This window comes from Miniopterus schreibersii (genome assembly GCF_964146895.1).
Source record: "Miniopterus schreibersii genome assembly, chromosome: 4".
Lineage (NCBI taxonomy): Eukaryota > Metazoa > Chordata > Mammalia > Chiroptera > Miniopteridae > Miniopterus > Miniopterus schreibersii.
Genome location: NC_138105.1, coordinates 79014489 through 79032147, shown reverse-complemented (window position 1 = coordinate 79032147; position 17659 = coordinate 79014489). Strand labels below are relative to the sequence as shown.

The 17659-nt window shown below is 43.9% G+C and overlaps 1 protein-coding gene across 4 annotated transcripts in view; it reads left to right on the top strand.

Moving 5' to 3' along the window:
• Nucleotides 1–17659, top strand: part of EBF2 (EBF transcription factor 2) — a 181719-nt gene that overhangs the window by 11967 nt on the left and 152093 nt on the right. The window lies entirely within an intron of this gene.

Genomic DNA, 17659 nt, shown 5'->3' with positions numbered 1-17659 from the left:
ATTCCCACCCCTAATTTTTTCTCTTTCATTAAAAAACGGAATAATTCCCTATTGCTTCTTTCTTTGGGTTTTCATGTTTCTAGCCAGGTCCTGAAATGGATTGGAGAGACCACAGTCTCCAAAGTTGTTATTCCAATATCCCAGCGAATCCTCAGTTGGGAGAGTGGAACCTCTGGCATTCTTCCCGGAAACCCAGCTTGGTTTCTTCGTGGCAAGTATAGCGTAGCCCTAGGAGCGAGGAGGCTGGGATTCTGGCTCTGTCCTGGCTTCTGACCTTGGACAAAGCACTCAGCACCTCGGTTCCTCAGTGGGATAGTGGAGAGAAGAGTTGGAGGGTCCTGTCTGCTTCTGTTGGCTTCAGGAGGCCACTGAAATAGCCATGGCAGTTCTGCTGTGTTCTCTGAGATACTTGGGAGAGGCTGACAAAGTTAAAATGTTTGCCAGATGTGTATGGTGACTTTGCCATCTTAGGAGGTTCAGGTGAAACCAATGCTAGGAGTTACATGGAATTTCTTTGGTTTTTCTGAGAGTGCGTAGACCCTTAAAATTAAAGAGTTGTAAGAGCTTTTTGGAGTCAGCCACCCTCCTCATTTGATAGATGAAGAGATTGAACCTGGGAATGGTGACATGACCAACCCACATTTGCACAGCTGGCTGGAGCAGAGCCAGCATGAAAAAACAATTGTCCTTAACTCCTCTCACTGCCACGATCACCTCTCCCAGCACTCTCTGTCTTCACTTGTGTGAGTTGGGTGTGCTGATTGCATGGGACATCATTTCCCAGCTTCCCACGTTGCTCTTGGGTTCCTCTGGGGGAATTTGAAGGATATAAGAGCAGCCTAGACACAGACCCAGTCCTTTCCAGCGTGTACCCTGAGATTTCTAATCGTCATCTCATCTTTTTCACTAACTTTTGCTGTCCTTTCAAGAAGGCACTCTGACCTCGTCATTGTTACATCTTTTCTTGTAATAGCACCCCATAAATCAGCTTTAGAAATATTTGCAGACCCATAAATGCTCACCAGCACCTTGCATCTCGTAAGCACACAGCAGCAGCTCTTACTGCAAGAAACTACACCTTTAGCTGCACCCACGCCTTCTTCCTATGTAGTACACATGTTACATGTACAAAAGAAAGTAGTCTTTTTGCATCAATGGGAGAAAAGATTTTCATATTTGGTGCTTTTGTTGTTGGTGCTAGAATGCCTTAAATTCTTCTGAGAAGGTGGAAACTGTATCTTGGGTGCCCATTACGGAGCTTTATGTGAATGTGGCATTTATTTTTACTGTCCTATGCACAATGAAACAGCCCAGTGATGTCTCTGCATCACTTGAAATATGCATTACTTCCGAAATGTTTCGCGTCTACACATACACACCAAAGGGCACTGCAAAGGGATCAGCATGAGGTTTTTAGAGAACCCATTTTATTATAAACAGATGCATTTATTTGGCTTGTTCATTATAGGGCTTTTGTTTGGAGAGATCTTTCCCTCACCAGAATCTTGTTTTATTGCTGCTGAGTGTCTTTTGGGTGTACCTTAGCCTCCTTCCCTTCATTTGTGGGAGCAAAACATGCAGCCTGGCGTCCATTTGTTGGAGGGGTGATGCGCGGATTGTGTCGTCAGGAGTTTGGCTGAGCTGTGCAGCTGGTCCCCAGGTTCAAGCCTGCTGACTTGGAGATGTCGAGATCACCCACAAACACCAAACGGGTGCAAAGTAGTCTATTTTGGATTTCCTCTGAGTAAATATAGAACTCTCTTCTTTGCCCTTGTTCCTACAATGCCAGCTAATTATCTCCTCCCCCTCCTGGCTCAGTCTAACCAGATGCAGTTAATTTACACTGCCTCTCTCTGAGTTTTCTCACACAACAGGCACGCTCCCTTCTGGCCCCAGGGAACCCTGTTTATTCCCCCAGAATTGTGCCTGTCCGGGGGAGGGAAATAGGAGGCTCAAGAGTGGTTCCCCAACTTTTTCACCACCCAAGACCCCTTATTTTTTCCCTTGGTGAATCCAGGGTTTTGCAAAATTTTGCCTGCCACACTGCAGTGAACAAGTACTAATTCAGTTGTAAATCCATTTTTATTAATGGAAGACATGTAACAGAATGGGAAGGAAGAGTCTCATCCCCGAAATGCCCTTGATCTGATCAGTGACCAAGCAGAGTTTTTGATCCCGATGAGACATGCTGCGACATGTTACCCCACTGACATGATAGACTTCCAGCTCAGCCAGAAAGCAACTTGACCTTTTACTTAGCCCATGTGACCACATCCTGGGCAGACATTCAGTTTCTAACAGGCTGCTTGAAATATTAAAAAAAAAAAAAAAAAAAAAAGCTTTTGCTACCTTGTGGCCCCTTAATTGAATATCATTGGATTTTACAATAGGGCGGCCCCCATAGAGACTTACTTCCCATTTCCTAAGACTTAGCTTCAGACTGGGAATTCTTTTGCTCCACTAAATTGCTCCCTGATTGAGCTCTCTAGAAACATACATTTAATTTTTACTTTCAGTTGTCTTTTCAGAGTGCTTTTGTGAATTCTTGGGCAGCCACACCTCTCTCCAAAAAGCCAGGCCAACGCACAGCCCAGCAGAACTTACCGTGAATCACGGCCTCTAGCAGAGTCTTCTGTATACAAATGTGTGTGTGCGTAGAGCGGGGGAGAGTTTGTCAAGTGTTCGTGTAAAATCCCTAAATCCCCATCTGGAGAAAAACCAACAGAACACAACAGAACAAAACAAAAACAATAACGAAAACAGAATCCTTACTGTGGTCTTCCACCTAAATCTTGTCTATAAAGACCGGTGTGTGGTCAGTTAAAAAAAAAGGCTCACACTGATTTACATTTTGTGGTTTCAGAGGGAAGCTCTAATTCAACCTTGTTTTCATGGGCTGTGCTTGTTTCAAGCCCTCTTCTCTATCTGGAAGCTTCTGCATATCTATGGAATCTCTGGGGTTCAGGATAACCTGGTAGTCCGTGGGAAGAGGGTTTTGGGGACAGTCTTACAGATGTGAGGAAGGAAGAGAGTCCTTGTTCCTGTACTTGCAGCCCCACTGAGTCAGATGGGTGGGGAGGGCAATATTTCTCTCTGAATCTCTGAAGGCTCCTCTTGGTCATGTGCATAGTGGTAGGATATTTTCTATTAAAAGGACAGCTTCAACCTATTTCTCACATGCTAAATATCCCAGTCTTTTATCTTGGGATGCTGGTCTCCTACATTTCTGAGCTCTGTTCCCAGGAGGACCATTTTAAGTGCTGATGTGTTTGTGTTCATTTTCTTTTTTCAAGAAGCCAAGTAAACAACATGATAACTCTTGTTCAAAAGGTTTACTCGGAAATATTTGGTGTTTAGTTGCCCATGAGGGGTTTTCCTGATACTGTCTTCCTCTTTTTAAAAAATTAATTGTGGTAAAATACACACAACATAAAATTGGCCATCTCAACCAAGTGTCCAGCGCAGGGTTATTAAGCACACGCCTACTGTTGTGCAACCACCACCATCCAGCTCCACAGCTCTTTTCATTTTGCAAAACAGAAACGTCGCCACTAAACAGCTCCTCAGTCCCCCTCTTCCTAGCCCCTGGCACCCACCATTCTACCTTCTGCCTCTGCGAGTCTGACTCCTCTAAGTACCTCAAATAAATGGAACCATGTAGTATCTGGCCTTTATGACAGGCTTCTTTCACTCAGCGTAATATCCTCAAGATTCCTTCCCGTTGTAGCATCTGTCAGAATTTGGCCATTGTCAATAACGCTGCTATGAACATGGGTAGAGACAAATGTCTCTTTGAGTCTCTGCTTTCAATTTTTATTTTAATTTAGTTTTTGGTGTATGCCCAGAAGTGGAATTGTTGGATCATGTAGTGGTCCGAGGAACCTCCATACTGTTTCCATTGCGGCTACACCAGTTTTCATTCTCACCAATAGTGCAGGTTCTAAATTCTCCGTAGCTCCACATTATTTGCTATTTTCTTGTTTTTAGTTTTTTTTGTTTTGTTTGTTTTTTTGATAGTTGCCATCTAATGGATATGACTCCTTTTTAATGACGTTTTCTCCTGCCGTCTTCTTGGTAGGCATCTTCACTTGAGGCCCTCCCCTCTGGTCCAGGCTTCTTGTTTGGCTCCCCCTGGCACCTAGCACGCCCTCTTCCTTCCTCTCTTTGCCTCGCCAACTCCCTTGTTCCACGGGCTTGAATTCCCTTTCCTCTAGGTCATGCCTATCTCCAGTATACCACCTACCTCCAGGAAGAGTTACTTGTGGGATGGGAAATTTCGGAAGGTAACTGTGGGAAGTAAAACCTTGACTGACGTTCTATGCATTAATCCTAAACACTAGAGTTTTTCTTTTTGTTAGTTTATCAGAGAAATCTATATTAATCTATTCTTGATTTGTGGTATAGATTTTGCTTGTAATCCCACTGTCTCTTTCAGCATTGAAGCAGAATTTGGATAGTAGTTAGAGTTGAGCTCTTGATGAGATTTATGTCCACAAAGCCCAGCAGATTCTTGCCAGCCAAGACCTCTCAGACTGGTTTTCAGTCCCACTCATTCCCTTTCCCTGGAAATGGAGAAGTCAGATATATCAGTAGTGATGCCTCCTGAACAAAAAATTCTATCTCTGAGATGGATGGATGAGACCAATACTCAACATTTATCTAACATTTTAATTGGCACTTATTGTATGCTGGGCATTGTGGTAAATGATTTGTATTAGTCTTAATTAATCTTCAATGGTTGAGAAAATTTTCAGTTTTACAGAGGAAAAAAATAAGACTTAAGGCGTTAGATAACTTGGCCAAAGTCACATAGCCAGTTTCAGTGGTGAAATTGGAGTGTAGGCAATGGATGGAAGTTATGGGGAAGGTTTTGGTATAACTGAAGAAAAAGCTTTCCAGAATGTAGAGCTGTTGAAGATGGAAAGACCTGGTGAGCATGGTCTGGAAGAACTCCCGATAGGAACATGAGAGAGAGGGAACCTGTTCTCTGGGCAATGGTGGGTGTCATTTGTCCCCGGAGTGTCATTTACTCTGAAACTGTACAAGTCACATTCAACTGTGTGACAAGTTGAAATATCAGTCCCCAGTGTGACAGAGAGGCCTCACGGTGTAGTAGAAATGCCCTGGACTAGGATCGGGACACTTGCTTCTGGCCCCAGATCACTCACTATCTAGCTGTTAATGCTCCAAAGGTCATGAGCTGCCTCACGGAGCCTCAGGTTCCCTGTCTATAAATGAAGTGCTTTGGATTAATGGGTGATCTTAACATTACCTTCCAGCTCTAAACTCTGATTCTAGCTGAGGGCCCAGGTTTGGGTGTCAGGCATGCTAATTCATCATCCTTGCTCATCAATAATTTACGGGACCTATTAATATGTGCCTCCTCTGCCCAGACTCCCCATCTCCAGTGGAGGGGAGCCCAGCGCTGTGAAGAGCCTACAAAAGCCTGGCCCCGGGCAATTTTTTTTAAGTGAAAATTCCATTCCCTCAGGGAAGGTTTAGATTTTCTCACTAAAAACACAGATTATCTACCCAAAGTGAATGCACCATTCTTTCATATTCTCCTTCCTTTGTTTTCTAGTAAAACCTTTGCTAATTTCCTAGTCGTTTCAGGGAGGTATAGGAGCAAGGACTCTTCTACTTGCTGGTGAAGAAAAAATTGTCCCTTTGGGTTAAAGCACTTTCTTCACTGGATGACAGCCTGAGCCAAGTGGTAAAAACCAAACGAAACTTCCTTTGAGAAAACGACTCTCCTTTTCTTGATTGAAGAGGTGGTGCTGAAAAGTTATGCTGTTCTCTTCCGTGGTTGGGCTAGTTTTTAAGAATTATAGTTACTCTACTTGACTGGCCAGTCTTCCTAGACTCGCAGAGCTTTTGGATTTGACGCAAACTTGCTTAGTCGTCTATACATCGGTTCACACCATCATTCATTGATTCAGTAATTTTTTCTGTTGTTCAGTTATTAAGCAAATAGTTCTGAACTCCTGCTCCTGACAGACCACCAGGGAGTACAACAGGCGTGGTACCTATTCCCATGAAGTTGACAACTTAAATAATCTTACAAAAAATATATATATTTACAAACTGTAAGAAGGGTTCTGGAGACTAGGTAAGTGGATGGTAGACAGGTTCCAGCTTTTAGTTTTTCTCTGTGAATCCAGATTGAATCAAAATGTTTGTTCCATGAAACAGACCTTGACTATTTCATCTTCTCTCTCTTTGTACACACCATTTCTACCTGCAATACCCACCCTAAACTCTGCCAGTACAAATCCTATCCCTTTTAAAAGACCTCATTCAGATTCTACCTCCTCAAAGATATCCATATTTTTTAAACATTATTATTTTTTTAATCCTCACCCAGAATATGTGGGGTTTTTGTTTTGTTTTGTTTTTTAAATTGATTTTTAGAAAGAGAAGAAAGGAGAGAGAGAGAGAGAGAGAGAAACATCGATGTGAGAGAGAAACATTGACCGGTTGCATCTAGAACGCGCCCTGACCAGGGATCAAACCCACAACCTAGGTATGTGCCCTGACCAGGAATCGGACCTGCAACCTTTTGGTGCACCGGATGGTGCTCCAACCAACTGAGCCACCCGTCCAGGGCAAGATAGCCATTCTTGTAGCCAAAGTCTTTTCACTTGTGCTTGCTCTGGTTAAGATGTATGGGTATTGACCTTTTTGTTTGTTTGTTTGTTTTTACCTATTTGGACTTGCCTTACATTCCCAACTATATTGTAATTCTTGAAGGTCTGGCACCACATGTCATTTAAGTTTTGACTCTAATATTTATCAGCTGTGTGATAATGTTGAGCTGTTACAGTAATACATTAATGTATGTAAGGTACCCACACAATACATGATGGAATAGATGCTTTTAAAAATCAGAGCAATTAAGAGCAATTATGATCCTGCATCTCCCACAGTTTCTATCCAGTGGCGTAGGTATTACAGGCACTTAGAGAATATAAGTTGGCAAATTAATCTTGGACTGCCAAGCGTCAAAGAGTTTGGATGACTGAGTCCTTTGCCAGTTCATATAGGACCTTTTCTGTGACTACCTGTTTTTGACAACTGCTTAGCATCTTATTCTCTAGTGGCAGAAAGGTATAAAATACTGCCAAGAACAGATATATAGGGCTGTAAGGCAGAGTGAATCTTTATTTAGTCACTCAGTATTTACTGAGGACCTATGATGTCATGGACTTTGCAAGGTGCTCCTAGGAATAATAAGATTGACTAGACACAAAGCTTTCCCGTCCGGAGCTTATGGTTCAGGTGGAAAAACAAAGGGCATCCCGATGCAATATAAACTGTAAAAAGTGTCATAAAAGAGGTAGAGAGAAAAACTCTGAAAGAAAATCTGAAGTGGGCAGATGATTTTCATCTAAGAAGTGGTGTGTGGGGTGACGGCTGTAACTTGGGTACAGAGTTGAGGTCAAAGGACATTCTAGGAGGAGAGAAGTGTGTAGGAAAATACACGTGGAAAGGAAAGAATGTCCTAAATCTGCTTGTGGTTTCGGAAGTGCATGGATATGTGTGAAAGGGAGAACAGCAGTTGGAATGATAACCTGGGTTCTGATTTTGGAAGACTTTACATGCCCATGCAAAAGCATTTCGACATTGCTTTGTTTGTGATGGGAAGACATCAGAGGATTTTGAGTGGTGAAATTTCATGGTCAGGTCAATATTTTGGAGAGAGAACTTTGAGGATGAATTGGAAAATAGAGAACGAATGTAGGGGAACCTGTTAGAAGACGATACAATAGTTCATGAATCCCTCCCCCCCTTCCCCCCCTCCCTGCCCCCTCCCTCCCTCCCTCCCTCTCCCTCCCTCCCTCTTTGGCACTTTTGGGAATTTATCAGTTTACCTGTCAAAATTTGGACATTATTTCCATCACCCTATACTCCTAGGAACTGGGAAGGTGGGCGCAGACTTCAAATTTTGTGATGTCCTATAAAAATATCCCAGTTTCTGAACTAGTTTCTTTTAACTTCTTCTGAACATGTCCTTTTCTACCACCAGCAGTGGTTGAGAGGTTTTCCCTGCCAAATACCAGTTGCTGGAGGTGAAAAGCCCATTTTCTCACCTCTCCACATCCCACTTCCCTTCCCCTAATACACCCACCACTCTAAAGCTTTTGCTGATGTTGCCACTTGTCCCCATGAGCACACGTCCTTTGTTCACTGGAAAGCTCGGATCCTTTGCGAAGAACTGCTGTTGTGCCATCTGGCAATCTGTGAATTTTTTAGTAGCCTGGATGTTTGTGAGAAAGCAGGAACTCAGAGGCCAGAATCCAGACCATTTACAAGTAGCTCTTTTAAATAAAGGGAAAAAGACCAAAACCAGTCCACTTTTACTAGCATTCTTTCATTCAAAATGCTTGCATAGATTCCTCTGGATCAATTCCCAGTGAAAATCAGAGGACCAGCTGGATGTATGGGGTTACTCAGAACAGATAATGGTATGCTTCAACTTCCAGCTTCTTCCTTATAAAACTGTGTGATGTGATTAAATAGCAGATTTGCCAGGAAGTGGATGAGTCAAGAGGAGAGTAAGAGCAGTGCTCTGAACTTGTGCTGTGCTGGGAATAAGAAATAGATATTTGCTTCTGGGAAAGGTAACTCTTTCCAGAGTTATCTGGCTGGCTTTCTACCCGGTTCTCAGCCCACCCCATTCCTTCACCACCCTATTGTCTGTGTCCATGGGCACTGCATATATGCATATAAATTCTTTGGTTAATCTCATCTGACCTCCCCCCCCCCTTCCCTCTGACACTGTCAGTCTGTTACATGTTTCTATGCCACTGGTTCTATTTTATTTGTCAGTTTATTTTGTTCATTAGATTCCACATGTAAGTGAGATCATGTGATATTTGTCTTTCTCTCATTGGCTTATTTTGCTGAGCACAATAATCTCCTGACCCAGTGATCCTACTTCTAGGAATATATCCTAAGAATCCCAAAACACCAACCAGAAAGAATATATGCAACCCTGTGTTCACAGCAGTGTTATTTACAATAGCTAAGATCTGGAAACAGCCCAAGTGCCCATCAGTAGATGAGTGGATAAAAAAGTTGTGGTACATTTACACAGTGGAATACTATGCAGCTGTGAAAAAGAATCTCTTACTCTTTGAGACAGTGTGGAGGGACCTGGAGATTATCATGCTAAGAGAAATAAGACAGACAGAGAAAGACAAATATCACATGATCTGGGCCTATTTTTGACTTGGTCAAGAGGCTAAAAGGCAAATGGTTGGGAAATAGGACACATATCCTAAGGAAATGAAAAGGAAATTACCCAGAGATGATTTAAATATTTAGGGTTCCCCCCACTAAAACTTGACTAGATTATTTCTTGATTGAAATCTTGTAAGAATAGTTCTTTGTTGCTTTGTTCTTCACGTTGACCTAGAATTGCAGTCAGAGAGAGCATTTGATTAGAGAGGAAAGTGGTTGGGTGACAAAGAGGCTCAAAGCATGTCAGGCAGGCCAGACCCAAATCTATAAGGAGTCAGCATTTCATCAGTCTAGACCAGGTAATTAATTAAATGAATGTCCTCTAGGAAGGTTGGTTCTACACTCAGTCTCCAGTGAAGGCAAACTTTCCCAGACCCCTCAAGACCACCAAGGAGCCAGACCTGGGGAGAAAGGCTGCAAATGCTCCCATATAACAGGAGCTTTTGAGAAGGAAATAAGAGAGAAATTCCTAATCCCCCTGATATGATGGCAGGAATGGAAGAATTTGCAGGGATGGAACCACTGGGTTCAGGCCAGCTCTTTGAGGTTAACACCTCCGTGTTTTATGGCCTGTAGGATGCCAGGACTTTTAAAAAAGAGAACTCACAAAACGGTGGTATGTTCAGGATCACAGTACCACCAAATGCTGTTACCCACACGCAACCCCTCCAATGAAGCCTTGAGGTGGATCCCTATGGAGACAAAGGGTGATCTTTTTCGTTTGGGGTCCAGATCTGCACAACTGCACAGGACATTTTCCTGATAACGTAAAGCCATGCATATGACTCCTTTAGCTGTACAGTGGGCCTGTCACCCCACATTGCAGGCGAGAAAACTCAGTTGAAGAGGTGTTGTGCAGCAAGCAGATCCAAGACCCAAATGGGATTAGAAACAAGATCTCTAGTACCCAGGACAAAACTGAGATGGTCTATGCAAGGTAAGGGGCAGGAGAAATGATGGCATGCACATCAAGTGTGTTGTTGCTGAACTGCAAACCTTTTTTATTGATTTTTAGAGAGAGGAAAGGAGAGAGAGCGACACTGATTTGTTGTTCCACTTATTTATGCATTCATTGGTTGATTCTTGTATATGCCCTGACCGGGGATCGAACCCAAAACCTTGGCATATGGGGACAATGCTCTAACCAATTGAGCTACCCGGCCAGGGCTGAACTGCAAAGCTTCTGACTTGACTGCAGCTCTGGAGGATTTGGCACCTTCCTAGCTCGTACCGTGGGTCACACTGATAGCATTTTACTTCACTTTAAGCTGTAATTTTGTACACAGTCAGTTTCTCCTGTGTGAAAGGCTTTGTCTTACTCAGAGGAAGTTGGGCTGTACAGTGGACACAGATTTATGACATATGGGTCGAGTCCCCGAAGTGGCCGTTATTCCTGCAGTGCGATAATGACTGTAGTAAAATCTGGCTTCAGGTCTGGGTTTGAAGACTCCTGGGCCATGCAAGCGTTCACCCGTTCATTCATTCTCACTCAATATGGATTTAGCAAATAAAAATATAGGCTGCCCAGTTAAATTTAAATATTATATAAACGCGAATATTCTTTTTAGGATAAGTGTGTCCCAGTTAAATTTGAATTTCTGAGAAACAACAAATACATTTTCAGGATAAGCCTTCCCCATGCAATATTTGGGATAGACTTACACTGAAAAATTATTTGTTGTCAGTCTGACGGGGCATCCTGTATTTTATCTGAAAAGCCTACCTGAACCCCGGCTTCTTATCTGAAGAATAGGCAAGTAAGGGCTGCCTCACAGCCCCGGGTGGAGAGAGGTGATGTGTGAAAACCCTGACTGGCCCCAGAGCCAATTAGCACGGGCTCCTTTCTTCGCCTTTAGTGTTTCCCCCCCTACCTTCATATGGTAGAAATCATCATTTTCTGGGCTATGTGGAAGTTGATTCCACACTGTGGAGATTCATTTGGAACACTGCTAGGTGAGCAGAAAGCATTATTGGGAAATACTGGCATTTTTTTGTCCCCTTGTCTTTGCCAGTTTTTCTGCCCAGAACCCCCCCGCCCCCCTCAGGTTTCTGTCTCTTTTCTCTCCTCTCTCTCTGTCACCTCTAAGTGCCTTGGTCTCATGCTCTGTCTAGACCCTGTTTTATGGACTTGTCGCCTCCCCTGAATTGCTTTTGCTTAGTGTCCACTGTCTGTCTCCTGTTCACTTTCCTTCTGACTTCCCTGGAAGCCTTTGTTCAATGTTCCCAAAGTCTCCTTCTTCAGCGCTTCCAACATGTGGGATTGTTTAGGCCCAAGTGATAAATTGCTCGAAGTTAGAGGTAAAGGGGAAGCTCCCCTCTCCCTGCTTGGTCTTGGCTGACGTTTGAACAAGAGCCAGACTTTGCTTCGATTTAACGCTAACAGTCCACTTGATGCTTGCCCAAGTAAATGTAGAGTGGCTAATGCATTTTATCATCCAGATGTGGAGTCACGAGATGAAGGATAACCACGCTGAGACATATATCTGGGTAATTTAGTGAACCTAAAAAAAAAAAATATCTAACTTTGAAAGCTCGGTTTCATGTCCAGTCAACCTAGGTAGAAAAAAAAGATGGCAGATTCCTTCGCACCCCACCCTTGTCCCCATCTCCCTCTGTATCTTTTGTTCACCTTTCGTTTTACTCCCTGCCTTTGGATTTAGGGTCCCTTGTTTTCTCCCCGCTTGCCTTGCATTTCTAGTGGGACGTCTACCCTTGATTCCCACGCAGGCAGTCAGAAACTTTTCCACGAGCAGCTTGACCCCCGATGCCTTTCTCTGCACTCCCCTTCTTCTTTTCCTTCCCCATGAAGAATGAAACGCTGGTTTCACTGTAGGTGTTCTGTTTATAACTCCAGGCTGGCAGTTTCCACTTCGAGTGGAGTCCATTGAGCTTGTAAATTGTATTGGATCAGTAAGCCCATAATGAGACCTCCAAACCCAAACACTGCAAGTCTGCTGGGATTTTATTGTTCATAAAGCTTCTTCCCTGGGGAGGGATAGAGTCATTAGGTGTGCACTGTGTTTAATATTTGGTCATGACAGGAAGCAATAATTTTCTATTTTTACGGTGGGCTTCTGAGTTTTTAAAGCGATTGTCTAATTCCCATCACTGAGACTGGAAGCAAATTAACCAGACAGCGAGGGAAGCTTGTGTGTAGTTTTGGTTGGGACTTAGTCTTGTTTAGCATTTTTCTCCATCCTGTGCCTGACCTTTGCCACCCTGATGGCCGGCACCTGCCTACACATTTTGAAGCTCCCTGGATTCTTCCTGTCAGGTAGATCCGTTTCCTCACTAAGGAGGAGATGGGGCTGTGGGATCCTCTTCAAGAAGCCCCTCCCTGTCCTTTAAAACATTCCCATCTTTAAATGAGAGAAGTGATTGAAAGTTTTCAGTTGGCACCACCCTAAAACCACATGCTTCCTTCTCTGTAGCCCCTGGTCAGACAGGTGGTTTTGAGTGTGATATCCATCTGGAAGATTTCCATTCTAATCCAGCACAATGAAAGCCTCAAGTCAAGGTATAAGGCCTCCTTGCTTCATGAGGAGAGAGAGGCTCTGGCTTAGAAACGTCTGTAACAGGCCCAGGTTCTGCACTAAACCTAAGTACCTGAAGCCAAAGCAGAAAGAGCAGTTTGGTGAGTTTGCGTGGTTTCTATCAGTTGGGCCAACCTGTGATGTTGGGTGGGAATTTCTAAGGGCATGACTCAGCTGCTCCCACCCATGTCTGTGAAGGGCCATAACCAGAAGATTGCCTGGTAGGTCCTGAGGCCAATGGCCCGTTGACTTCTGGATGCTGGCCTACCCTGCCAACAGAATTTGTATTTCCACAACTGGCATTCTGTGATGTGACTCTGAGGACCAGGAGGAATGAGCAGAAGGCCAGTTGTTCTGAGACCTGTTTCGTCTGTAGGACACCTTGTTCTGTCTCTTCAGCATTTTTTCCCTCATAGGAGGCTTCAACGACATAGTTCTTTGGGAAGTCACAGCCTACCCTTTTCTGAGTTTTACAGAGCTTAGTGGGAACCAGCTGGGCAAAGTGTGCCAGAAAAAATGGTTGTGCTTGACCTGACCCGTGAAGCTGTGGAACTGCCTCTCAGCTTTAGTCAGATGTGATGACCTTGAGAAATACTTCTGGTTTCTGAAGCCTAAACTTGTTGCACCTTAGAGAGTTTCAGGGAGGGCCAGGAAATCTTGGCCTGAAGGCACAAAGCCCAACCCAGGGAGTGAACGGAAGGGTCTCCTTTCTGAACTGAAAATCGTGCACACCCGTCCTCTGAAATATTACCTATGCAAAGGGAGAGGATGCCTAATGCCTTCGCAGGGTTTCAGGGTTCTTACCCCCCCTTTTATTTTTTACCACGGATTCCCGTGGCAGTCCAGGGAATCCTATGGGTCACTAACATCATTGGGGCTTGTCTATATTTAAAATGGAAGGAAATGCTAAATTTCTGTTAGGGTCAGTGAAAATAAAGGTCTAACACTCACTCATCCAAGTTCACGGATCTCGTCAATTTCCAAACACACCGGAAGCGCCCCCAAGGACATTGTCTTTTCTCTTATCCCGTCAACACCCTTTGTCCTCTTTCCTGCCTCTTTACTTTTACCCCACCCCTGCTCTCCTGTTCCTTCCCCCTTTTCTCTTTTTCCTTCCTCTCATTTTCCGCCTGTCTTTTTGTGTCTCTCCTTCCCCCCCCCCCCCCCCCGCGCCTGCCTTCCCCTCCCCGAGTTAGTGGGGACGTGCAGGAGCCGACTGCCAGCGTGTTTGTGGGTGCCTCTGCCTTAGCCATTCGGTTGCTCTCAATGGCTCATTTGTTTGCTCCTGTGAAGGGAAAAAAAAAAAACTTTTCCAACCTACGAGTTCCGTCGTCTCCCCAGGGATCCTTGTTTGAATCTTTGCTGTAAGATTTTTTTTTTTTTTTCCTATGAAGTACCAAAGAAATAATTGCCTTATCGTTAACAAACAGAACCTGGCTCTTATCACCCCATACCCCAGAGCCTTGGTGCAAAAGTTGGGCCGTGCCAAGTGCATGCATTAACCTGATACGCGAAACCCCCTTTCAAAGCTGGTCCTTGGAGGACGCTCATTGAGGGCGTTTTTGTCGAGAGGTGGCACAGTGAAAGCGCTCCTTACAGCACTGGGTGCCAAAAGAGATTGGCTGGCGTTTACACCCCTGTTACAACAAAAAAGGTGTATTTTCCTGGGAGAAACATTTTCAGATTGTTCTAATTGTCACTGGCAACGAGCGGTACTTGGAACTTGAGTCTTGCGGTGGCCTCGCCGGAGTTTTAAAAGCATCCCTTGGCACAAGAGCCTCTTTTGGTTCTGTGGGTGAGCCGTGCCCTGTGAAAGCAGGCCGGTGGTAGAAGGCCCGGGCCCCGCTGCCCACTTCGCCCCGTGAGAGGCTGGGACACAACTGGAACCAGGCTGCGCAGTCAGCGTGGAGTCCCAGTTTGTGTTTGGAGCCATGGAGCCCTCCCCTGAGAGCGCATTTGCATCTCATGACAGTCTTTTAGGTTCGACCTGCTCAGGCTGTATTTTATGAAAAGCAGAAGTCTTCTTTTGGAAATTGGATAGATTGTGGTATCTTCTCCTCTCTTAAATCGATGGTGTCATGTTCAGAAAAGTGGAGTGTGAGGCCGGCCTCTTTCTATTCCAGTCCAGTACTGGAGCAACACAACTTCTGGGGGTTTTTTGGATCCTTTCACAAAAAAGGAGGCTGCATAGGGACCCGGGGAAATGCTCGCTTTGGGGTCAACTTAGATTGCCATCCTCTTACAAAAAGTTTTCCCTGTCATGTCGTCTTTGTTAAAATAAAATAAATAAGCAAAACTCACAGCAAAACAGAAAAAAGATATACGATGTTGCATCGACATCAGATACTGACAGCGAGTCTCAAAAAGATCCTTGGGGAAGCTTTTGTTTGGGGTGGGAGAAATCTTTCTCTTAAGCGTTTCCCAGCATTCCTTCAAGACATCTGGTTCTCTCATTTTCTCTCCGACTTCGGTGCTTTCTTTTCTTTTTCTTTTCTTTCTTTTCTTTCTTTTTTTTTTTTTTAAAATAACTCCACTCCTGTCATTATTTGTATTATTTTTAACCATTTAACTAAGTGTGCTGAATGGCGATCCCACATGACATCTTGTCTAAAACTCATTTGACCTTCAGAAGTGATGGCCTTAACCAATTTTTACTGGCAAGTGTCTTGACTTTATTACTCAGGAGACAGTTTATTTTTGTTCCTTAAAGAGAGAGTGAACAAGAGAGAGTGAGCTTTTCTTAAGATCAAAGGAAAGGAAGCAACAAGGAGGTTATACCCACTCATCTCTAGGCTGGAGCAAAATTTTTCTCTTTCTCATCTATTTTATTATTATTCTCAGTGTCCTTATAAAAGCATAAACAAACAAGGTGAAATTGCACCCATACCTCCTGGGGCCACATTTCCCTCTTAAAGCATTTGGGAGCTCCTGTTTGTACTTGGAAATTGGGTTGCTGAGTTGAAAGCATTATCTCATGGAGCCATCATATTATTCATCTTTTGCTCAGTATAAATAGAGGCCAAATTGATTAAATACAAAGAAAGAAAAAGAAAAGGAATCAGACTGAGTTGATCAGCTCGCTGCTCTGACTTTAGCAGACATAGGTCTGAGTTAGAAGACTTAACTTTGCTGCTACTTGCCTCCTGCTGCTGCTAGTCTGTATCACCCAAACCAGATATAAGTAGGCAGATTGATGTGCAGCTTGCAGACACTGGGGAAGGAGCACAGTCAATGAATTGCTCTTCTACCCGGGGGCAGGGAGAAGTGAGTGAGAAATACCAGAAGAATAGGGCAGGGCTGCCCTCCCTGCGCGTTTAGGTTTCTGGCATCATAAATCTCAAAAAGCTGCAAACCCTTGGGAGAAAAGAACATTCAAACTTTACCATCCTACCTGGAAATGGAATAACTCCCTTCTAGGTTATTTGTTGCAGTATGTTCAGAAGAATGTTAGGGCCTCGACATAGAGCATTTCTTCTGGTGGGGGGCCTGGTGGGGCTTTAGGTGGTGGAGGGTGTTGTGGGTTTGGGAAGGGGTTACATCAAGTCGGAACTTAGGAACTGCTGCCTAGTGTCAACGGGCACCCACCTACAGCTGCTGTTCTCAGGGTCTCTTGTCTCTTGAGGGACTCGGCGTGAAAGGACCACTGGTCCAGGGTTTGCCACATGTCAGGAAATTTAATGATGGCTGGCCAAGAGCTTGAGCAAGGCACCAGGGGTTTGTGAAGTATTTCATTGATATAAGGGACTAAGGAGAAGATCGCCCTTATAGATGATGTTTAAAGTTTGGATTGCTAAAATATCAATAAATACCATTTGCAATAAGAATGACTACCTTATAGCAATTGGAGCTTCCGCTGTATTCTCTGTGTCATGCCGGCCCATCCCAATGCCATAACTCTCACGCTGCCTCAGTGTTTTGAAGGCAAGCAACATCATTGAGTCACTTAATCAATCAGGCACTTGGTCAACTCACAAATGTGTAATGAACACCTAGAGCACTTAGCACTGGGGTGCTGCTAGGGGGATTACGGGGACTTTTGGTTTAGGGTGGAAGGGCACGGACTTGTGGCCGGGGAGAGGTGAGCATTTATAAATTCTTGATTCTATCTAGACTTATCTCTGTATCTAAGAACTCTGAAAACACATTGCATGTCTCTGGGACTCAAACTAAGCTCTCCGTTCCAGAAGTCAGGTTGATATTGTTGCTAGATTGTTTTTTCTTCTTCGCTCACTATTATTTTTTTGGTCCACCCATCACAAAACAGAGGTCGTAGCACTATGACCTTTTCTTGGTGGAATGGACTGCTGAAGAAGTCACATGGCCAAGTTTGTATCGGGGGTCCACATTTGTTTCCTCCACTCTTTTAATCAGAATGCTCATTTAATTCTATTCCAGCACCTGTTCAGCAATTAACACCCTACGATTTGCATCTTACCCTGACATTTGCTATCTTTCCAATTAGTTTTTATATCAGTATAATTAGGTAGGGTTATTACAGTGCATCAAGCAGGGTCATGGTTATTCCCAAGCCTTTAAGCGCTTTCCCAGATTTGTTTAGGGAAGCCACTAAGGGCAAATGGTTGATTAGGATCACTGTTTTTCTTCTTCATTCAGATCAGGAGAAACTGTTTCCCCATGTGGCTCATGAAAGATCAGGGAAATATGTCAACCTCTAAGAATTAGTATTATGTAGTTCATGACTTTTGGGCAAATTTACAGAGGATTATAAATAAGGTTCATAAGGTGGGTGTACTGTGGGTGTTTTCTGCTCAGGGGCCAAGGCAGGATCTTCAGTCACTTGCTTTGGGTTTTCAGTGGCAGGGACAAAGGGAAAATGTTAAGGGAAATTGAAACCTTCCAAGTCAACGTGTGTGCATGTGTGA